This window comes from Equus przewalskii, chromosome 15, assembly GCF_037783145.1.
Source record: "Equus przewalskii isolate Varuska chromosome 15, EquPr2, whole genome shotgun sequence".
NCBI classification, from domain to species: domain Eukaryota; kingdom Metazoa; phylum Chordata; class Mammalia; order Perissodactyla; family Equidae; genus Equus; species Equus przewalskii.
The window spans coordinates 8,640,965-8,665,727 of NC_091845.1; the positions used below are offsets into that span (position 1 = coordinate 8,640,965).

Here is a 24,763-nt window from a genome sequence, read left to right on the forward strand (position 1 = left end):
TGAAAAAAATTAAAAGGCCAGAAGGCAGAAATCATAATGAGAAACCTGACCAACAATTGTTTGGGGCAACAGTTAGGCTGCTAAGGTTGATAAAACTACAAAGATCAAAGTGCTTAAGCTAATATCATATAAAGAGGTTATGTCAACTTTGCCTGAATTTTTTTTTGGAAATAGATATTATGTCTGGCTGGAAATGCTTCTCCTACACAATATTGTAAGACTGAAACTTGTGAATGGAATTCCAATAGAAGTTATAATTAGAGGTACAAGAGTTGACAAAATTAAGATAAAGTCTTGTAAAGCTTAATATATTTAAATGGGCTTTATGTAAAATGACTGCATCTCTTTTGCCTGATTGTATTGTAGATTATGTTGTGGGGATAAACATTAGGTCTCATTGGGCAGGCTCTCCCCTGCCCAATATTGTAAGAGCATATAAATCCCCTTCAGGCAATGTTAATTAAACATGCTAAAGGAGATCTCACTGTAAAATGGCCAACATGGGGCAATTTCAGTTTACCCAAACTAGTGTAGTCCACACGCAATTGGAAAAAGCCAGCTACAAAGTTAAACAACCAACAGGAAGCCTATTTTAATCTTTTGAGGCTTCTAAATGAAATCAGGAATACTTTACTGCCTCTTTAAAAGAAAACAATTAAATAATTAAACATGCTGGCAGCGGAAGCCAAATCTGCTGCTCCTCTCTCCTCTCTTGCTGAGCTTCCCCACTTCCACTCCCCCGAAATTCCTGATCTAAAATTAAAGAAGTGAAAATAAGTAAACTTTTCAGATAATTTGGAATTGTAATGGCCATTCTGGGGAACTTCTGTTTGGGATGAGTCGAAATGATGCGGAGTTGGCGAGCCAAAGAGTCGAAAGAAAGATTTCTTGGACTCTCAAGGTCTGGCAGTAGTGCTCTTTTATTTAGAGAATAGCGTAGAATAGCATGGGGACAGGGCCCATGGGCAGTCAGAGCTGCTGCTGCAATGTGTTGAGGGTTAGGGTTAAGTTTATAAGGCATGGGTACGTGACTTATTTTTACTGGAAAAAGAAAAGATGATGTAAAAAGTCATTAAATGGTTTCAGTGCAGATGGGGTCTGGTTATTGTGTGGTCTTATAACTTTAGGTATGAATCTGGTCATATAGATCAGCATGTAGGTGAGGATGCCCTGGGCTTCTCTCAGTGGGGCAGCCTTAATCACCACCATAAAATCCATCGGGTCATATAGATTGGCTTGTAGGCAAGGTCACCTTGGGCTTCTCTACCACATCACACCTTAAGGGTCACCCTTAACAAAGAAGATTCAAAATCTCTCATAACGAAATGCAGTCTTTGATTAATACGCAGAAACTTCTAAAAGACACAGTTATTTAACATGATTTAAAATGATCTTTAGTAAATGAAAGCCTGTTTAAGTTTGTTGGATTGATTAAAATAAATATGTTTCCAGAGTTATCAATATTGGATACAATGCAGACATGTGATCTCGGTTACAAAATTTGTCAGCAAGAGTAACAACTTAGAATAGTAGCTGATTTTGTTTGATGTCTCATGAGGTTTCTGTAGATGATCCAAATATAATTGTTGAGGACAGGTAAACTGAGTAGATGTAAAAAAAGGCTAAATGTTTTTGGAGAAACTTATAAATAATAATTATGTGTTATGGTATATGTACTTAAAACACCTCAAGATAATGGCTAATGCTTTAATGTCACACGAAGTTTTTGAGACTAATCTAAACATAATTGCTGGAAACACATAACTTAGCCAGATAAAAATGGGTAAGAGTTTTTGGGAGCAATAATTATGTTTTATGGTATATACGCTTGAAAAACAGCTTCCAAAATCTTTTTTGGTAACTTAAAACTTTAGAGTTTTGCTAAATTAAGTTAAATGATAGAAATTTATTATCTAGGTCATTTTCCAAACAAGATAAAATATTGAAAATTGATTACTGAGCATAGATTTGTCTGCCTTTGGTTTCTTATCTCAGAGAAACTAAAAGATGCTTAAGCTTATTGATAAACATGTTTTGTACATGCTGATAAATTTTCTATGAGAAAGCACATATTTCTAAAAAGTTTGTATACAGGGAAAGTAAAATGTATGTTTGCAGAAAAGAAGGTATAAAAAATAGAGATATTTTTGTTTCTTTTATTAAAAAAGATAAATTTACCCTAAAGTATTAGGGGAAAAAAAAGAATAAGACATGGGACACATTCTGAACATTTAGTAAGTGACAAAAGGTTTGTGGAAGTAAACCCTGAGAAAAGAGTTTTATACATGGTCAAGATGGCTAAAATGAAAATAAATCCAATTAAGTAAATGAATTTAAATGTCAAAAGTAAACTAGTACAAAATTAAAATTTGGTCTTCTCTCTCTTAAAAGGATAATTTTTGTTGAACTTTTTGTCTTCTCTTGATAAAAAGACTATGAAAGTTTTTTTGGGCTGTTTTAAGTCTGTCTCTGACTGTTCCTGTTGTCACTTTGACTGGATGGATAACTAAACATTATTTCATAGGCACCTATGATATTATATGGGTAAATGCTATTGATACAAATGTTTAAAAATTATATAACATTCCTAAAATTCTGATCTGTTCTGATTGTCAGCCATAATTCTGGTTATTATCTCAAAGTGTTGTATGTTACAGAAATAGCCAAGTTTCTTTGTCAGTTGCCACTTTTAGGTCTTTTGTTGTTTACAGACAGTTGCTTTACTCTGACACTTTTGCAGATATGTTTGATCTTCAGAGAGATTCATGGAAAGGACTCTGACACTTGCTCTAGAATACAGGTTTCTTATAAACTTTTGGGTTATGAAACTTAGCTGTGTAAGAAACTATAGAAGTGTAACTAAAAAACTGATGGCCCCATGATACTGCTAACAGAGATCAAGAGTTGCTTATATGAAACTAAATAAATTGATAGAGATGGTTATAGTTTTTATGACTTTTTGTTTGAAATAATCCTGATTTTTTTGATGTTTTGTTTTTTCAGATTTAAGAAAGCTTTTTTTCTCTTTTCTCTTAAGGAACCATGATTTATAGCAATTTGTAAGCAAAATTGAAGCATTTATCTTTTTCTCCCTATCTAATCCCTCCAAAATGTGGAAACTCCTGATGAGTAAGTATTCTTATTTTCATGACTATATAGTTATTTGCATAAGTTCAATAAAAATCTGATCTTCTTATAGCAGGACACAATTGGAAACACTGGTTATCTCACCAAGGCTTTGACTAGAATGTCACATTTGAGAAAAATATACAGACTCAGGCATGAACAGACAGTTTTTGAGGAACAAAGCTTGACTTTATAAAATAAACTTGCTTGGAAATATTGGCCTGATATCTTGTTTACAGGGTTTCCAGTAACCTTATTAGTTTAGTAAAGAAGGTAACTCCCTCTGGCAGATGCAAAGAACCCCAGGATATTTTGGGGAACTTGAGAAGAGAGGAATTCACCCAAATCTATAGGTATTACAGGTAGAGTCTGATGACAAGTTCTTGGGCTGGCTTTCCTGGCCTCAAGAGGCCTTTAAAGTTCAATCTGAGGTTCTTATAAAAAGTTCCAGCAAAGCAGGTTTAAAAGAGCCTATATCATCAATTGCTATTCTTCCTGTACTTATGTAAATAATTGGGCTAAGTTAATTGAAACTAGATTTCTTTTTTAAACCAGTGGGTCTTAATTTGGCTATCTTTGGTAAAAATGAGGGTGATTTTAGTGGGAAAAAGTATGTTTCAATAGAAACTGTATAATACACATTTGTGGATGTTGGATTTTAGTTCTGTCAGTTGTCTTTGAGGTTTTGTTTTCTACCTGTAAACTGAACTAGATCCTGAATTCTTCTACTCTCCTGAAATATCTGAAATAACAAATCTCCAAACTAACACTTTCCATTTTTTCCATCATTTTCATTTGGAATCATTGAGAACTGAAACTTCTCTTTTTCCTGAAGCCCTGCACTGAAGCTAGACATCTTGATATAAACTTAAGAAAGATTCATGCCTGTTGCTGTGTAAGCCACTCAGGAAGATACCTGAGTGGCCAATGACACCATCAGAGACATTTCAAACTGCAAAAGATGCTTTGACCCTGACTTCTAGAAATTTTCTTGATTGGCTGCCCTCTGGGCTCAGAAACTGGTTTATAATTTGCTCCAATCATTAATCTTATTTTTCCTTTTTGTTTCTCTAGAAATACACCTTATTAAATACCCGGTTACTTTTTACACAATACACACCTAATTTTGGGAGCCCACCTGCACCAGCACCTTATTAAAAGATTGGTTCAATGAGATAGAACAACCTTCACACCTTATCACAGGTCACCCTAGAGGTACCAGGTCCAGACTGATTTTCAGGACTGTTTTCCTGGATTCCCCAAAGGAATAAGTCTATTTTTCAGGGACTGTTAAAATTTGGGTTGTCTATACTTCTTATCCTTCTGGTCAGATACTTAATGTGCCTTTAGATGTTGTTCCAAATTGTTGAACAAGGTACAAAAGTTCTAATGATACAAAATGTCAACCCGAAGCTGGGAACAACAACAAAAAAATTCCAAATGAGTGCTAAACAGTTTCATTCCTCTAACCTAGATGTATGCCCTGATTAAGCAGGAAGTAGCTAAATCAGTCATTGTCCTGAATCCCTCAAGATTGAGGAATGAACCTAAATTGGGGGGAAATTGATACTGGCCACAATATCAATTCCTCTATATTAAACCCAGTATATATGGGGTTGAAACCAAAAGCACCCATCCCTTTCCCCTGCTTCTCTAAGTTACATTCATATGTAAATATCGTTTTTTTTAAACCTTTGTATCCCTGAACTTCACAAGGCAAATGGAAGTTACAAATTGTGAGAGCCCAGGTGGCCTCAAGCTAACATTTTGGCTAGTTACGGGTCCTTTGAAGCTTTATTACAGGGAAGCTGATATCCAGAGAATAGCAAGAAGCTGAAGCTTCCCAGATCCCAACTCCACAGCTTCCTGATAACCAGAATCCACCATCCTCCATGGAGGCAGACAACCAAGGACACCCACTGTGGAGTCCCTTATCATGCCATCCCTCTTTCTTCAAGCAGCCTCACAAGGCCAAACACAGGCTGGAGTAAAAGCACTGACCTGCAAAGCCACATGCTCCCCCTCCCATTCCTAAAACCTCAAATAAAAACCCCTATCTTTTTTCCTTTGAGGAGGTGGATCTGAGTTCTTATGAACTCCCATCTCCTTGTCTGGCTGCCTTTCAATAAAACTCTTTCCTTGCCATAAGCCTGGTGTCCCTGTTTTTATTTTGGTCTCTCTCATGTGGCAGGTAAAGAACCTGTATTTGTGGCCAGTAACAATCTTAGGTATCATACAATTTCACCCATTAATATCTCAGTATACACTTTTAACTAATAAATCAATGTTTAAAAAAATGTCAACCAACATGGCTAGATTTTTGTTTTTAAAAGCCAAATCCACAGGTATATTAACTTATATAATAAATATTTACAAGTTCCTACTGTGTGCCAGGCCCTGTCTCAGCTCTGCTGTTATTGTGGTAAACAAGGAAGATAAAAATCTCCATCTTCACACTAGGAAACATAGTGAACAAGTTAATTCAGAGAGTGATAAACAAGATGAGGAAATAAGACAGGGTAATGTGAGGATGACTGGGGCAGGGAGCGCGCCATCTTAGTTTGGGTGACTGGAACAGAAACCTAGCCTAGGATTAAGAATGGGGCTCTGGAGCCTGGGTTCAAATCCCAGTGCCACCATTTCTCAGCTGTGTGAACTTGAGGAAGTCACTTGATCTCTCTGAGCTCATAAAGTACCCACCTCATTGGGCTGTTGGAAGTATTAAATAGGTTAACAGATCTAGAGCCCTTGGTGCAGTGCCAGGCATGTAGCAATTGCTCAGTAGATGTGGGAAGAAGAAAGCAAAGCCTTTCAAAAGAGGCGACTTTTGAGCTGAGATCTAAACAAAGGGTGAGAAAGAACTAGCTGCATAAAGATTTGTGAGGAGCCTTCCAAATGGGAAACAGCAAGAGAAAAGGCCCTGAGGCAGGAGGGCACTTGGTGGGTTTGAGGAGGAGAAGGGATGCTCGTGGGGAGCTGGAGGTATGAGACTGAGAGTGAGGAGGGCAAATTAGTGGTAGGAGAGGTGGACAGGGGCCAGGTCGTGAAGGGCTTGCAGCCCTCAGGAATCAGATTTTGTTTTAGGGACAAAGGGGAGCTGCTGGAGAGTTCCCAGCAGGGGAGTGACACGATCTGATACCTTTATGGAAAAAACAATTTGCGTCTCGCTTCCTTGTGGAGGATGGATTTGGGATGAGGCAAATCAGAGACCAGCTAGAAGCTTTACCCATAACATTGCAGAACCTGGGACGAGAGTACAAATGGAGGCCCTGTAGCACGTGTTTGAGTGTTGAATGATTATCTCAGGAAAACAAACTGTTAAATCAAACACGTATCCTCCCACCGTGACATTACACCTTTGTGACGTCGAATTTGAGAAATATGTGTAAAGCCACAGTTTAGATGACTGAAAGTCAATACAGTATTAAAGATGACTGAATTTAATTATTATGACTAGTATGAGTGTTTTTTTCATAGACTTCTGATGTTTTGAAGAATAATAAAATGATATATAATTTATAAATAATTTTGTATTTATTCTAATGAATTTATTTTTCTTTCTGTCCTTTCAGAAATACCGCTAATTATTTTGTTTAACTCAAGTTTTTCACATAATCTGTGTCCTATTGAAAGTAATGATTCTAGAGTTAAAAGTTATATTCAAACTGTATAAAACTTGAATATATTTTCATCCAGTATGTAATGTAATTAAAGCAAAAATAAAATATTAAAATGAAAATGAAAAAATTGTTCACATATGTTTTCCCAAAAGTTATTTTTCTCGTAAAATATGTAAAATCATTAAAGTTAAAAGGCAAAAATAGTGATTATAATGAATGAATATTAAAATTTAAAACCAAATTTTTTTAGATAAATCTGAAATTAGTTTTTGAAAATTTAATTAAATATCATTGAAGCTCCAGCTGCAACACCAGTGTCCATCTCATTGCCTGTGTAAAGCGCTGGTATCACATACCACTCCTGCTACATCCAGACAAACACGCATCCAAAGTTAAGAGTAATCGTCAATATTGCAAAATGTTCCCTAGCCTCCACGTGTAACTCTTGTGAATATAGAACTAATTTGTGAGCACTTCCAGAACCACAGATTGGAACATGGAAAGCAGCAAGATGCTATACATTCAGCACCACCGGGAAACAACGTTTCGTAGTGCAAGAATCTACTGCACTCATGCTGTCTGAGGGGAAGGATTTGACAAAGACATTGATTTCTTTTCTCTAATTCAAGTGATTCCACCACTTAAATCCTCCCCACTCTCTGAAACAGTGTCTGTCTTGAACACAAGCAGTGGCACAACCCGCCAAAAACCATTCGGACGCCATTGTCGTTTCTCTAGAGATACGGACAAGCGTTGCCTGAGTTGCGAGAGCGGACGTTTAGGGTCATAGGTTGAACAGTGCCAGGCCTGAGTGCCAGATCCCAAATAACAGAAGTGCTTGTGTGTTCTTTCCCCAAATGTCATGTGTTTGTATATATGGAGCCCTCTAAAACATGGGCCAAGAGCAAGGGTCTCTCTTTCCTGGTTCTAAGGAGGTACTGCCATTCAGAAGACTTTGTTGGTCACCCACGTGACAGCTGGAAGGAAGGAAGTCTGAAGTCTAGCAGAAGGAAACGGTGACTAAGTCACAGACCCAGGACACAGAAAGCACATAAGGAGCAGCAGTGATAGTCCTTGGGAAACTCTTGAAGGAGCAGGCGCCATTGAGGCACGTTGCCTCACTGGTTCTAACCAGACCACTGGGAGTTTTGCAAACCCTGGCACACACAATTCAACTCAATTTGAGGGCAACCGAATGCTAGTATTTTCAATGATTTGTTAATCAATAACTAATTAGACAAGCTTGTATGGAGTGCCACTATGTGCCAGGCACAGTGCAGGGCCTGGAAGTCAGTGGTGAGCAAGGCGGGGGAGATCTTTGAGCTTTGCTGTTCACCACCTTGCGGGGAAGGCAGAGGGTAAACAGGAAATCCAGAGGGTGGAGTTCTGAGGAAGAGCAGTTTAAACGCTGTGGGAAAGTTTGGTTCTTCTGGAATCTCGTCTACAGAAAATCTGAACCAGGAGGCTGAGTTCCCAGCGGACGTCTCTCAGGCAGTTGCCTGAATCAGAGAGGGAATTAACTCTCTGGCCAGACTAATTTACGCCCTCAATTTAATATTGCTAAGTGGCATCCCCAGAGAGTCTGGTGAAATTTCATTTCTACCGCTAATCAAGAGCCTGTCTGATGGATTACTTAACAACAAGCCCCCCTCTGATGATTTCTGACTTAAAGATAAATGTTTTAGGCCAAGTTGAAGTCCAGGAAATTATGTTCTTGATCCTCAGGTCTGATCTTTACAAATAACTGGGATGGAGAGACAGGAGGAAGAATGGCCCAAAGAAAAGTGCATGGACTTTAGAGCCAGGCAGACCTGGCTGTGCTGGGTTTTCAGGCTGTGTGACCTTGAGTAAGGCACCTCTGTTCTCTAAGCCTCAGTTTTCTCATCTGTAAAATAGGGACATTGGCATCTATGTCATCGGGTCATTGAAAGGATTAAAGACAATAATGTACTGGAAAGAACCAACACATGGAATACAAATGTTGTTTTCTTTGTTTCTTCCTTGTTTCACAAAATGACATTCAAATAAGTTGGGCTTTCTAAATAGGCTGAATTTCTTGCTGGAGGTGATGGCTAAGAGGTTAGTTAAAATGGCTAGGGATTCTTGGGAGAGACTTAAAAAAATAAATTAGCCCTATTTCATTCTAATTATAGAAGTAATACTGGGACTGCCTGGTGGCGCAGTGGTTAAGCACGCATGTTCCACTTCGGTGTCCCGGGGTTTGCCGGTTTGGATCCTGGGTGTGGACATGGCACCGCTTGGCAAGCCATGCTGTGGTAGGCATCCCACATATAAAGTAGAGGAAGATGGGCATGGATGTTAGCTCAGGACCAGTCTTCCTCAGCAAAAAGAGGAGGATTGGCTGCAGATGTTAGCTCAGGCCTGATCTTCCTCAAAAAAAAAAAAAAAAAAGTAATACTGAATTTCACACATTATGGTGGATTGAGTTGGCGACAAAATATCTTTTATTCTGGTCCACACTCATAGAAATGTTTGGAAATGTTGCCTACCAAAAAGGCCATTTTCAACTCCTACCTGTTCTTTTTCACCATTGGAAGAGCCCACCACTCACTACAGAGACTGGGGAATGCTCAGATTCGCTTTCCCGGTCTCTTTTGTGGATAGGATATAGGCAGGTTACTGAGTCCTGACCAGTGGGATTTGAAGGAAAGTTTTCAAAGGGACTGTGGGAAAGGGTCTCCTCCCTAATAGAAAGAGATGCGTGGGAAGAAATGCCCCTTCCTCTTCTCTGGGCATGGCCATGTCTGCTACAGCCATCTTGTGACCATGATGAAGAATATTACAGAGGAAAACAGTATGGAGATTCCTCAAAAAATTAAAAGGAGAAATCCCATATGATCCAGCTATTCCACTTTTGGGTATTTACCCAAAGAAAAGTGAAAACACTAATTCAAAAAGACACATGTACCCCTATGTTCATTGCAGCATTATTCGCAATAGTCAAGACTTGGAAGCAACCTAGGTGCCCATCAATGAACGAATAAATAAGATGTGGTATATACATATAGTAGAATACTACTCAGCCATATAAAAGACAAAATCTTGCCATTTGCAACAACATGGATGGCCCTTGAGGGTATGATGCTAAGTGAAATAAGTCAGATGGAGAAAGTCAATTACTGGACGACTTTACCAACGTGTGGAAGATAAACAAGCAAATGCGTAGATACAGAGAACAGATTGGGGGTTACCAGAGGGAAATGGGGTGGGGGGAGGGTGAAAGTGGTAAAGAGGCACATGTGTACGGTGACAGATGGCGACTAGACTTTTGGTGATGAACACGATGCAGTCTATATCGAAGTTGAAATATAATGATGTCCACCTGAAAGTTATATAATGTTATAAACCAATGTTATCTCAATAAAAAAATAATGAAGTATAGCATGTCAGGTGGAAAAAAAATGTATTTACTTAAAAAAGAATATTACAGATGGACTGTAGAATGGAAAGATGGAAAGTTCTTGGGTTCTGGATGTCATTGTTGAGTCAACAGTTCTCAGTTAACCTGAGAATCCTTAATCATTGCTATAAATACAAAGATGCAAAGAGGGTCAGAATCCATTCCATCCCCTTAGGATGAGCATCCAAAGCAAAGAAATAATTTTTGTGTTTTTTTTAAAGATTGGCACCAGAACTAACAACTGTTGCCAATCTTCTTCTTTTTTTTTTTTTTCTGCTTTATCTTCCCAAACTCCCCATACATAGTTGTATATCTTAGTTGCAGGTCCTTCTAGTTGTGAGAAATAATTTTAAGTTGGTCTAGCATTGATGATATCCACAGGCACTCCCAGAGAAAATGTAACCTATCCTTGTAGAATGTTTCTATGATCCACTTTCTCCATGGTTTTGCCTTTTCCAAATGTCACATAGTTGGAGTCATACAGAGTGTAGACTTTTTCAGATGGGCTTCTTTCATTACTAGTAATATGCATTTAAGTTTACTCTATGTCTTTTCATGGCCTGATAGCACATCTCTTTTTTAGCACTGCATAATATTCTGTTGTCTAAATGTACCAGTTAATATAGGTATTCCCCTACTGAAGGACATCTTGGTTGCTTCCAAATTTTGGAAATTATGAATAAAGCTGTTATAATTATCTGTGTGTATGTTTTTGTGTGGACATGTGTTTCCAGCGCCTTTGGGTAAATACCAAAGAGTGCAATTGCTGGATTATATGGTAAGAGCAGGTTCGTTTTGCGTGAAACTACCAAATTGTCTTCGAAAGTGGCTGTACCATTTTGCGTTCCCACCAGCAATGAATGAGAGTTCCTGTTTCTCTGCATCCTCACCAGAATTTTGATACAGATTGCATTGAATCTATAAATGGCTTTGGGTTGTATGGACATTTTAATGATATTAACTCTTTTGATCCATGAACATGAAATATCTTTCCATTCATATGTGTCTTCTTCAATTTCTTTCATCAATGTCTTACAGTTTTTGGTGTATAGATCTTTCACTTCCTTGATTAAATTTATTCTTAAGTATTTTGTTGCTTTTGATGCTAAATGGGATCATTTATTTCTTTTTCAGATAATTCATTGTTAATATAGAAATTCAAACAATTTTTAAAGATTTTATTTTTTTCGTTTTTCTCCCCAAAGCCCCCTGGTACATAGTTGTATATTTTAGTTGTGGGTCCTTCTAGTTGTGGCATGTGGGATGCTGCTTCAGCATGGCCCAATGAGTGGTGCCATGTCTGCACCCAGGATTCGTTTGAACTGGTGAAACCCTGGGATGCCGCAGCGGAGTGCACAAACTTAACCACTCGGCCATGGGGACGGCCCCTCAACCAATTTTTATATGTTGATTTTGTATCCTGAAACTTTACTGAATTTGTTTATTAGTTCTAACAGTTTTTTGGTGGGGTTTAGGATTTTTCTGTATACAACATCATGTCATCAGCAAACAGAGAAAATTTTACTTCTTCCTTTCTTATTTGGATGGCTTTTACTTATTTTTCTTGCCTGATTGCTCTGGCTATAACTTCCAGTACTACGTGGAACAGGAGTAGTGGGAGTGGACACCTTTGTCTTGTTCTGATCTGAGGGGGACAGCTTTCAACTTTTCACCATTGAGTATGATGTTAGCTTTGGGTTTGTCATATATGGCCTTATTATCTTGAGGTATATTCCTTCTATACCCAATTTGTTGAGAGATTTTGTCATGAAAGGATGTTGAATTTTGTCAAATGCTTTTTTCTGCATCTATTGAGATGATGATATGATTTTTATCTTTCATTCTATTAATGTGGTGTATTATATTTATTGATTTGCATCCAAGGGATAAAAGCCATGTGATCATGCTATGTGATCCTTTAAATGTGCTGTTAAACTCAGTTTGCTGGTATTTTGTTTAGAATGTTTACATCTATATTCATCAGGGATATTGGCCTGTAATTTATTTTCCTGTAGTATCCTTATCTCGCTTTGGTTTCAGGGTAGTGCTGGCCTCATAAAATGAGTTTGGGAGTGTTCCCTCCTCTTCAACTTTTTGGAAGAGTTTGAGAAGAATTAGCATTAATTCTTCTCTAAATGTTTGGTGGAATTTACTCATGAAGCCATCTGGTCATGGACTTTTCTTTGTTGGGACATCTTTGATTACTATTTCAATCTCCTTATCCATTGTAGGTCTGTTCAGATTTGTTATCTCTTCATGATTCAGTCCTGGCAGGTTGAATGTTTCTAGGAATTCACCCAGTTTTCCTAGGTTGTCCAATTTGTTGGCATATAATTGTTCATAATAGTCTCTTATGATTCTTTGTTCTTCTGTGGTATTAGTTGTAACATCTTTCATTTCTAATTTTATTTATTTGAGTCCTCTCTCTCTTTTTCTTTGTAAATCTAACTAATAGTTTGTCAACTTTGTTTATCTTTTCAAAAAACCAACTCTCAGTTTCATTGATTTTTTTAATTGTTTTTCTATTATCTATTTAATTTATTTCCATTTTATCTTTGTTATCTCCTTCTTTCTGCCAACCTTGGGCTTAGTTTGTTCTTGTTTTTCTAGTTCCTTGAAGTGCAAAGTTAGATTTTTTAATTTTAGATCTTTATTTTTAATGTAGCCACTTACCCTGTAACCTCCCTTAGGACTGCTTTTGCTGAACCCCACAAATTTTGGTATGTTGTTCTTCCATTTTCATTTGTTTCAAGATATTTCCCTTTTGATTTCATCTTTGGCTCATTGGTTGTTGAAATTCCAAAAAATCTACAAAAAATTTACTAGAACTAATAAGCAATTTAGCAAGATCACTGGGTATATGGTCAATATATAAAAATCAATTGCATTTCTATATCATATCAGTGAGCAATCAGAAATTAAAATGTAAAAAACAGTACCATTTCCAATAGCACTGAAAAAAACCATGAAAGAGGTATAAATGTAATAAAAGTTGTGCAAGATTGGTATACTGAACACTACAAAACACTGATGAAAGAAATCAAAGAAAACTGAGACAATGGCAAAGATATACCTTGTTCACAGGTTAGAAGACTCAATATTGTTAAGACATCAATTATCCCTAAATAGATCTATAGATTCAATCAATTTATTTCAAAATTCCAGCTGGAGCTTTGGTAGATATCAACAAGCTGATTCTAAGAATTATGTTGAAAAGCAAAGGAACTAAAATACTCACAATAATTTTGAAAAGGAAGAACAAAGTTGGACAACTTGTACTCCCAATTTCAAGACTTTTGTAAAGCTACAGTAGTCAAGGTAAACTGGTATTGGTAAAAGGATAGACACAGATTGATGGAACAAAATAGAATGCAGAAAAAGATTGAAACATATATGACCAATTTATTTTTTAAGTATTTTATTGTTATATAATTCACATGCCATAAAATTCATCTATTTAAAGTATACAATTCAATGGCTGTAGTCTATTCACAGAGTTGTGCAAATATCATCCAAATCTAAGTTAAGAATGTTTTCATCATCTCCAACAGAAACTTTATACTTATAAGTAGTCACATCTCACTCCCTCACTCCTCCAGCCTTAGACAATAACCAATCTACTTTCTGTCTCTGTAGATTTGCCTACTCTGGACATTACATATAAAAGGAATCATGCAATATGTGGTCTTTGGTGACTGGCTTCTTTCATTTAGTACACTGTTTTCAAGATCCATCCATGTTGTAGCATGTATTAGTACTTCATTCCTTTTATGGCTGAATAATATTTCATAGTATGGCTATACCACATTTTATGTATCTAGTCATCAGTTGATGGACATTTGGGTTGTTTTCACTTTTTGGCTGTTATGAATAATGCTGCTATGAACATTCATGCACAAGTTTTTTTTAATTTTTATTTTTATTTATTAATTTTTTTTAAAGATTTTATTTTTTCTTTTTTCTCCCCAAAGCCCCCGGTACATAATTGTGCATTTTTAGTTGTGGCTCCTTCTAGTTGTGGCATGTGGGATGCTGCCTCAGCATGGCTTGATGAGCGGTGCCATGTCTCTGCCTGGGATTCGAACTGACGAAACCCTGGGCTACCGAAGTGGAGCACACAAATCCAACCACTCAGCCACGGGGCCAGCCCCTAATTTTTATTTTTTTAAGATTGGCACCTGAACTAACAATTGTTGCCAATTTTTTTTCTTCTTCTTCTTCTCCCCAAAGCCCCCCAGTACATAGTTTTATATTCTAGTTGTAGGTCCTTCTACTTGTGCTATGGGGACACCACTTCAGCATGGCTTAATGAGTGCAGCCATGTCTGCACCTGAGATCTGAACCGCTGAAACCCCGGGCCGCTGAAGCAGAGTGCATGAACTTAACCACTCGGCCACAGGGCTGGCCCCCATGCACAAGCTTTTGTATGTATATATGTTTTCATTTCTCTTTGGAAGACGTTGAGGTTGGAAAATATGGAGAGCATGCAGTTGTACCCAAACCAAGTTGAACTATGTGTGTGTAAAGCTCCAGATGGTCAGGTTAGAACCAACGTGGGAATTCATTTCTACGGCATCTGTTAGTCTTTGAAGTTTCCTAGGAGCAATCACTTCTGCTTCTTATAGCCTTCCTATGCCCCAGATCTGAGGTTGTAGCCTAGTTACTGTTCTCTTATGCTAGGAGATGTATTGCTGGGTCATACGGTAATACTATGTTTAGCATTTTGAGAATCTTCCAAATTGTTTTTCAAAGTAGCTACTCCATTTTACATTCCCACCATCAATGTATGAGAGTTCCAATTTCTCCACATCCTTGTCAACACTTGTTATTATCTGTCTTTTGAATTTTAGCTACCCTAGTGGGTGTAAAGAGGTATCTTAATGTGATTTACTGATTCTTTTTTAAAGATTTTATTTTTCCTTTTACTCCCCCAAACCCCCCGGTACATAGGTATATATTTTAAGTTGTGGGTCCTTCTAGTTGTGGCATGTGGGACGCCACCTCAGCATGGCCCAATGAGTGGTGCCATGTCCGTGCCCAGGATCCAAACCAGCAAAACCCTGGGCCGCCAAAGTGGAGTGTGCAAACTTAACCACTCGGCCACGGGGCTGGCCCCATGATTTATTGGTTTTTGACAATGGTACAAATGCCATTCAAAGGAGAAAACATAGTCTTTTCAACAAATAGTGCCAGAACAATTGGATATCCATACAGAAAAGATAAATCTCAACCTAACCTCTCATCATAAACAAAAATTAACACAAAATGGATTATAGACTTACATGTAAAGGCTAAAATTATAAAACTTCTCAAAGGAAACATAGAGGAAAATTTTCTTTTACCTAGATCAGGCAAAAATTTCTTAGATACTATATAAAAAATATAATCTATAAAATAAAAAAGTGATAAGCTGGCCTTCATCAAAATTAAGAGCTTCTGCTCTTCAAAAAATACTGTTAAGAGAATGAAAGGATGAGCCAAAAATTAAGAGGAAATATATTTAGAAAACATACATATAATAAAGGAATTGTATTCATAATATATGAAGAACTCTCAAAATTTTATAATGAGTTAACCAACAGTCTAATAGAAAATGGGCAAAAGATTTAAACAGACATTTCACCAATGAAGTTAATAAGCACACAAAAATATGCTTAATGTCATTAGTCACTATGGAAATGTAAATTAAAACCACAATGAGATACCCACTCAAATGGCTCAAATTAAAAAAAGAAGAAAATGACAAAAAGACAATACCAAATTCTAGTGACGACGTGGAGCAGCTAGAACACTTACCCATTGCTGGTGGGATACAATATGGTCCAGCCGTGCTGGAAAACTGGCAATTTCTTATAAAGTTAGACGTATATTACCATATGATTCAGCCATCTCACTCCTACATGTTTACCCTAGAGAAATGACTTCTTATATTCATACAAAAACCTATCCATGAATGTTTATAGCGGCCTTGTTTATAATTGTCAAAATGTGGAAACAATCCAAATGACCCCAATGGCCCTCAAGTGGTGAGTAGATAAACAAAGTATGGTTCATCTATACAATGGCTTACTGCTCAGGATCTGAAACCACAAACTCAGGGCTGCCAAAGCAGAGAGCGCAAACCTAACCATTACACCATTGGGCCAGCCCATAAACTGATTAATTTTTACCCATTATAAGACAGAGACTCGGGGCCGGCCTGGTGGCGCAGTGGTTAAGTGCGCATGTTCCACTTTGGCGGCCTAGGGTTTGCCAGTTTGGATCCCAGGTGTGGACATGGCACCGCTTGGCAAGCCATGCTGTGGCAGGCATCCCACATACAAAGTGGAGGAAGATGGGCACGGATGTTAGCACAGGGCCAGTCTTCCTCAGAAAAAAGAGGAGGATTGGCAGCAGATGTTAGCTCAGGACTAATCTTCCTCAAAAAAAAAAAAAAAGACAGAGACTCTCATATTGTATTCCTTTTGTGAAGCTTTTTGATTTTTACAAAAGACACTCCAAAAACATAATGATACACAAAGATTAAAGGAAAAAGAATAGATACCAGGGAAATACTAGCCAAAATAATCCTGGTAGGCATCTAATAACTTAGTCTCGACGTATGTACAAAAATTGATGGACTCACAAGGAGATATCGGCAAAACAGCAATCATAATGGGAGATTTTTCCCCAACATATTTTTGTGAAAAACTTCAAATTGTACCGCAAGTTGAAAGAATCTTACAGTGTACACCCAAATACTTACTGCCTGATTCCACCAGCAACATTTTACTCTATATTTGCTTTTTCACATATCCATCTTTCTGAGCATTTATTAACCCATCTTATTTTCTATGCATTTTAAAGTAAATTGCAGAATCAGTTCCTTTTCCCTTAGAAACGTCATTACCTAAAGTTGACTGCAATTTTTTCTGTTGAAATAAATTTGCATACAATGAAACGCACAAATCTTAAGAGTACATTTGTCAAGTTTTGACAATGCATACACCTGTGTAACCTAAACTCCTGGCAAGATAGGGAACACAGTCATCACTTCATAAAGTTCTCTCAGGTCCCCTCACAGTCAATCATAATGGGACATTTTAACACACTTTTCTCAGAAACTGATGGATTGTTACTGAACAAGGGCTCACCACCTGATGTGCACAGAAGCTGACACTGTGGTGCATTGGTCTTTGAGGGAAGAAAGGCTTTATTGCACAATCAATCAGCAAGGGGACAGGAGGCCAGGCTCGCAAATCAGTCTTGCTCATGCAAAGTATGGGGTAAGGTTTAAGGGGTCAGGGAGGGCCGGCTGGTAAGTGGAAGTGCTGGCAGGACGAGTTTCAATTGGCAGATCAAGATTTTCTATTCTGCACATGCTTCTGGCTGGCTTGCCACCCCTGAAAAATAGCTTTAACACTGTTTCTAATATGGGGTCAGTTACGAGAGGTTTCCGGGGAAAAGCACAATAATTAAGGATAAAGTTGTTACGCATATTTAAGACATTGCCTTCTCTATTGATGAGAGTTTCTAGAGATTAGAGTCATCCTCCCCTTCCTGGCACAGAGAGGGAGGCACCCTCACAAGTGGAGATTTCTCTTATAAATGTGAATTTTCCCTTAAAGCGTAAATTTCAGAGTTTTTCCTGTGTCTGCTGTGTTTTTTTTTCTCAATAATAATCAGCCCAAAATAGCCCTTATGCCAAAGAGGCATATTTTGGGGTGGCAAATTCTGTGTCTGGTCCTGTGGTTACAGGATCAAGCAGACAAAAAAATTAGTAATGATCTACAAAACGTGAACAGCACAATTAACAGGCTGAGCTAATAAACATAGAAAGAACTTTCTTCCATTAATAGAGAATGCACATTCTTTGAAAGCACACAGGGAACATTTACGAAAAATGGACCACGTACTAGGCCTCAAAGGGATAATCCACAGAGACCACTTCTTCTGACCACAAAGCCAGCAAAGCCATGGCTTGGGAAGATCTTACGTGGACATGGAGCCAACCATGGACAGGAAAGCAGGGTCTCTGGGCAGAGATTGACGTATGATCCTCTTGCATGAGCAACTGGATCCTGCTGGAACCTATTTCTGCTCATGCCAGTTTTTGCTGGGTGTTTGTCATTTGCAACCCAAGAGTCCTAAATAATACAGATGCTTACAAGGAAAGGCATGGTGCAGCTACATAGACATCTTGTTATTACATGAACAATTCTTCACATTTTAGTTTGCTTCAAGTATAAAGCACACTATTTTATTTAATCCTTTATTTTTTATGATGGCCTCTTTACAGATGAAGCCACCAAGATTTCAAAAGTTTAGGTGACTCACTCAAGATCACAGCTCCAGTGAGCCCCTTCATGTGGTTCTCACAATCACTGAGTGACCCTCTGTCATTCTAATTGTGCTCCATCTGTTTCCTTGTTTTTCCACTAGACAATGAGTTCCTCAAGGGCAGGGACCGGTCTTCACCTTTGTGTCCCCACTGCCTGGCCCAGGGCCTGTTAAATATGAGGTGCCACTGATACTTATTGGCTGTGTGGCTGAAGGAAAGAATAACTTGATTCTCAAGCCAAAGAGCAAGAGATAACCTGTGAGATTGAGGGAGGCAAGAGATATGGTATTCATTAGGACTCTTTCAGGAATATGCGACAGGAAGCTAATTCAAACCACCGTCAACAAAAAAGGAGGATTTAAGAAAACCATGGAAAGACAGGTATAACTTTGACCATAGGGTTTTGAACAGTATTAAGAATCTCTCCATCTCTCAACCCAGCTTCTGAGCACATGTTGGCCTTATTCTCTCAGGCTTTGCCACGGAATGGTGAAGACGACCGCCTACAACCATCCTTACAGCTATGATCCAAGGAAGGAAGAACTGCGTATCTCTCTCTCTGCCTCTCTGTCTCTCTTTCTATCCCCACTCTTCCTTGAGGACAAATCACTAAAGCCAATGTGTGGGACAATGTTGTGGACCGCACGTCCGTGTAACCCCAAAATTCATATGGTAAAACCCTAACCCTGAATGTGACGGTATTAGGAGGTGGTGCCTTTGGGAGGTAATTAGGTTTAGATGAGGTCATGAGGGTGGAGCCCCCACGATGGGATTAGTGTCTGTATAAAAAGAGGAAGAGACCAGAGCTGTCTCTTTCTCTCTCTGCCCTGTGAGGTCTCAGCAAGAAGGTGGCCATTTGTAAATCAGGAAGAGAGCTCTCACCAGAGCTTGCCATGCTGGCACCCTGATCTCCAGCCTCCAGAACTGTGAGAAAGGAATTTGCTTGTTGTTTAAGCCACGTAGTCTACAGTATCTTGTAATAGCAGCCTGGGCTGGCTAAGACAGGCAGTACGATGGGCTGGCCTGGGACCCATATCCACTCCTGCCCAGAGAGGTAGAAGGGGCAGTTCCCTAAAGGAAGCTGGATACAGGGGCCGGCCCCATGGCTGAGTGGTTAAGTTCGCATGCTCTGCTTCAGCAGCCCAGGGTTTTGCTGATTTGGATCCTGGGTGTGGACCTAGCACTGCTCATTAAGCCATGTTGTGGTGGCGTCCCACATAGCAGAACTAGAAGGACCTACAACTAGAATATACAACTATGTACTGGGGGGCTTTGGGGAGAAGAAGGAAAAAAAAAGAAGATTGGCAAAAGATGATAGCTCAGGTGCCAATCTTTAAAAAATAAAAATTAAAAAAAGCTGGATACTATTATCAGAAGAAAAGGAAAAGGAAATCTGGACAGACCAACCCCACAGATTTTCCATTACAGTTTCATACAGACATTTAAGGATTGATCCCTTAAGAGGTGACTATGCTGTTTATTTTAATCCTCACAAGCACAAATTCATCTATTTTGTGTGTTAATGTTTTGGAGACTTTACAGATAAGTAAAGAATAAATTATACAGGTAAATATGGATCTTTTAGAATTTTCCACCTATCCTCCATTTTCTAAGGACTAATAGTATTTTAAAGGCAGAATGGTTTGAATGTCTCCACATCTGAAAATGGAGTTTCCTTTTGTTTCTTTCTTTAGTCTCTCTCAGTTTTCTGTAACTTTGGTACACTACAATTACAGGGTAGGGTGGCATAGATGAAACCTTGCTTATTGTACTTTATGGACAATTAAGGGATTTTCTTAAGGGTAATTTACACCACATTCCTCCCCTATTGCGTTTGCCTTTAGAGCCTAACCTTCTACAAAAGACGAAATCCTCTCTACTAATGTTTGCTAAGCATCTACTGTGTGACCAATATCTTACACATTTTACTTCATTTAAACCATATGAGGTTAAGGAGTTGTTAGTTCAATTTTATAGATAAGAAAAATGAGGTTCAGAGAATTTGAATAACTTACTCAAACACGCACAGCTCTTGGGTATCAGGGTTAGAATACAAATACCATTTTCCTGACTCCACAGCTCTGTGCCTTTCTGCAGGGCTCAGGAACGTTGGACAGGTCACTGTAAGGGTTATGCGCACTGGCTTTGACCAAACCAGCCCCAGGCTTGAACCCTGGAACTCCCACTTTCTAGCCCTGCGATAGTAAGAGCAAAAAGTTCTTGAATGTTTTCCCAGTGCTCAGCACTTTATATACACGATATCTCATTCAGCCTTCCTGAAAACTCTCAGAGGGAGATGTTACTATTATCATCATCCCCACCTTACAGATGAGGAAACTGAGGCTTAAGAGCAGTTATGAGCAGAAACCTCAACACAGACGATCCGATGCCAGTGCCTGTGCTCATAACCAAATGATATGGACACAAAAAGGAAACAAAGGTAGTTGAGAAGAACTGAATCCACTCTATAGAATGATCTATGTGACATGGTAATTAAGAATGTGGGCTCTGGAGCAGGCTACCTGGGGATAAATTCTAGCTCTTCCACTTGTTAGAGGTGTGACTTTGGGCCAGTCATTTAACCTCAGTGTCCTCATCTGTGAAATGGGCATACAGTAGTACCTACCTGTATTAGTTTGCTAGAGCTACCATAATAAAATACTACAGACAGGGTGGCTTGAACAACAGAAATTTCTTTTCTCACAGTGCTGGAGGGTGCAAGTCTAAGATGAACTTGTGGCAAACTTGGTTTCTTCTGAGGCCTCTCTCCTATGGCCATTTTCTCGCTGTGTCCTCCATAGTCATGCTTTGGTCTGTGTGTTGTCTGTGTCCTAACATCTTCTTATAAGGACATCAGTCATGTTGGATTAAGGCACACCCATATGGCTACATTTTACTTTAGTTACCTCTTTACAGGCCCTATCTCCAAACACAGTCACACTCTGATGTACTGGAGTTTAGTACTTCAACATATGAATTGGGGTGGGGGGGGGGTGGGGGCTACAATTCAGCCCATAACACTATTTCATAGGGTTATTGTGAAGATTAAATGAGACACTACATGAAAGCAAAGATCAGGAGACCTAGAATGCTGTAAGAGTTTAATAACTGCTCAACGCAACCGAACACTTAACTCAGGCACACGGGTACCCGGTGGGTTACAAATGTTTCTTCACTAGGATATTGGCTGGAAGGGGGCCTTCTCTTCTCATCCAGGGGCTCAGTCCAGCATCACCCTTGCCTTAGGATCTATCTCGGTCCCACAACTCCCCATCTTGATCTCACAACTGTTCCATTCTGGTCTGGCCACTCCCTGGGCTCAAAAAGAATTTCTTCCCGTAGAGAGTTCTCACCTTCTTTCTGTAATTATTCCAAGGTTAGTCTTTATTTTAAAATGAGAAGACATTCTGTCCCAGCTGCTCACAGCTCTGCAAGTGCCTTTCCAACAAGACTGCTATTTCTACTGCTTGGGCAAGCCACTTATTAAAATTTAACGACAATCACCTACGTTGATAAAGCCTTTTTCAGTTTACAAAGCTTTTTTCCATTCATCATCTCTTTTTATCCTCACAACATCTGTAGGAAGGACATATGTTTTTCTCCATTTTATAAGTGAAGAAAATAAGGCTCTGCGGAGTAGCACCATTGTCCTGGCCACACACAGTTAATCAGTGGCAGAGATGGGTCTCAAATCCTGGTCTGTTGGTTCTAATATGTCAGCATAGCTCACCTATTCAGGTATTCTTCTACAATATAAATAATCAGATATACCAGCCCTGCTCTCTTTTGGGGGATGTAGGTAAGTTATTTGGGACTATTTTTATTGAAAGTGACAAAAAGCCAACTCAAACTGGCTTAAGCAAATCCGAATTTGTCGGCTCACCTAACAGAACAGTCCAGAAGCAGATCTTCAGGCATGGATGGATCAAGGTGCTCAAACTATGTCATCGGGACTGTCTCTCTCCATTTCGTAGCTTCCCTCTATGCTCTCCTTATTCTCAGACAAGCTTGAGGTGTCAAAGATGGCTCCCAGTAGCTGAAGCTTATCATTCCCTCAGCTCAACAAACTCAGTAGAAAAGAATACCTCTTTATTGTAAACTGCAACAAATGACCTGGATACCATTCTCAACTGTTTGGTTAGCTTATGGACCCACCCCTGAACCAAGCATTGTGTCTAGAACAACGGAGTGTTCTCATTGTCCAGCCCTGATCATTTTCCCCCTCTGGAGAAGAGTATGGTGGCGGTTGGGGGTGAGTCTCACCAAACCCAGGGATTGAGTGAGGGGGGGAAAAGAGTTTCTTTAAAGAAAATGTATTGATGTCAGAAGTGGTGTGGTTAGTAGGCAGATCTCTACAGGGCGTCTTTGGTCTGCAGAACTAGAATAGAGCAATCGGTGAGGAACTGGAAGCCCATCTTAGCAAGAAATCCCAGGTCCTACCTTGAGAGAGAGTAGTAAGTGGACTTCTGCGGTTTTTAACCTGGACTGCCTAGGTTGGCTCCGCAGGATAGAAAAAAAGGCAATAATTCATGGCAGAGTTACTAGAAAAGATGGAGCTTCCGGCTCCAGTAACTTGTTCTGTTCTGAACAGAAGCAAACCAGGAGCACTCACAGGAGACTGTGAGGTGCTCTTTGAGGATGACCACTCGCCGGCTCCCTCCTCCCAGCATCCCCTATTTCCCCACAACACTGTGAGCTCCAGGAAAGCAGGGACCACATCTCTTCACCCTCCATCTTCTCCCCAGGGCGTAGCATACTGCTGTGCCTGGCACAAAACACGGGCCTATCACACTCTTATTGCATGGACAAATAAATTGACGAACCAGGTTGATGAGTCTGATCTGCAGGATCCATCGCCCTCTTTGTAGAAGTCAATCTCCCTCTTTGGCCTTTTTTCTCCATCTGTCGGGTGGGAGAAGGTATAGAGGGAGACTTTTTCCACAGCCCCTTCCAGCTCCAGATTCTAGGATCTTAGGAGTCTCAGGAGCCAGCCAGGATGTCTTCTGCAAGGACCCGATGCAAGGGGAAACCAAATTTATTGAGCACTCTGTGCTCAGGTGAGATGACCACCATAGGTCTGAGGTCCCCAATATGTGGGATTTCATGGACCCATGAAATTTTTTAAAACTCTGAGGTGGAGATAACCGTCTAATTTTTATTTTGCCAAAGAAGGGCACTAAAAAACCCCAAGCTTCCCTTAAGTATCATCACCATTTCTTTAAAAAGGGCAATTTTTACTCTCAGAAAGCAGGAAGCACATAATCTCAGAAAAAAAGAATAGTCTTTCTCCCTCCTGGAAAAAAAAAGTTGGCAACCTTACATGAATATTTTCTGCAGATAAATGTAAATTACATCAGCCTGACCCCTGTGTGGAGTCCAGTGTTTGGAACCCACTAGCAGATTATTTTTTGACCCCCACATCCACTGCCTGTGAAGTGGGGCTTAATCTGCCCACTTTGAAGATGGGGAAACAGAGGTTCAGACAGAGCAAGTGCAAGGTCGCAGAGACACTAAGTAACAGAATTCGTCTGGGTACCAACCCAGATCATCTTGGCGGATCCTAAGCCAAAAGCAGATCCTAAGCCAAAAGCTACTTCCCTGCAGGGAAAGAAATGACCCACACTGGCTCCCTAGGAGTGCCCCGGGTGTTCTGGCCCAACCTTGAGCCTGGGCTTGGCCGCTTTGTTCTTTAACATCTTTATGATATGCGCACTTCATGCCAGGCCCTGGGCAGAGTGCAGGGAGGGAAACGAACACGTTCCCAGCCTCCTGTCTCCGTCCCCGATACTCACCCTGGGTCCTGTTCCCCGGGGCCCGCTCCTTGTGCTGGCGGCCAACAAATCCCCACCGCGGACGTGGGCTGCTAACAGTTTATGGGGTTCCTTCTCCCAACGGTGCTGGCAGTTTCCTAGGAGACTCTGGAAACCTTCAACGCCTCCAAGACTCAAAGGACTGGAAGCGTAATGGTGCAATTTGAGGCACTGTGAGAGTCTGTAGGGAAGGTAATTTGGGAGCAAGAGATCAGTTCAAACCCTATCAAATAATACCCTGTTTGGCCCCTCCCCCATTCCCCTGGGCTTAGCAGGAGACCTACAGCCCCACAGCTCAGGCTGGAAGGAGGAGGTCCCCCAAACCAGAGGGCCCTACTGTGGACGGAGCTTATTGCTCCAGCTGGGGGACGCCGGGGACCGCGCTTTCTCCGACTGCCAGAACCAGAAGCGCCCCTCCCCGTTCCGCCCCGCCCCGCCCCGCCCCGCACGCCCGCCCGCGGCGGGA

General features: G+C 39.8%; 1 long non-coding RNA gene across 1 annotated transcript; it reads right to left on the reverse strand.

The window, feature by feature from the left end:
* Positions 1-22,927: 22,927 nt before the first annotated feature.
* On the reverse strand, positions 22,928-24,722 carry LOC139076098 (uncharacterized). Its single transcript, XR_011527365.1, has 3 exons — positions 24,582-24,722; positions 24,280-24,478; positions 22,928-23,389 (listed from the first exon to the last, which is right to left on the reverse strand). It is a non-coding gene; the product is annotated as an uncharacterized lncRNA (long non-coding RNA).
* Between the last annotated feature and the right edge of the window lie 41 nt (positions 24,723-24,763).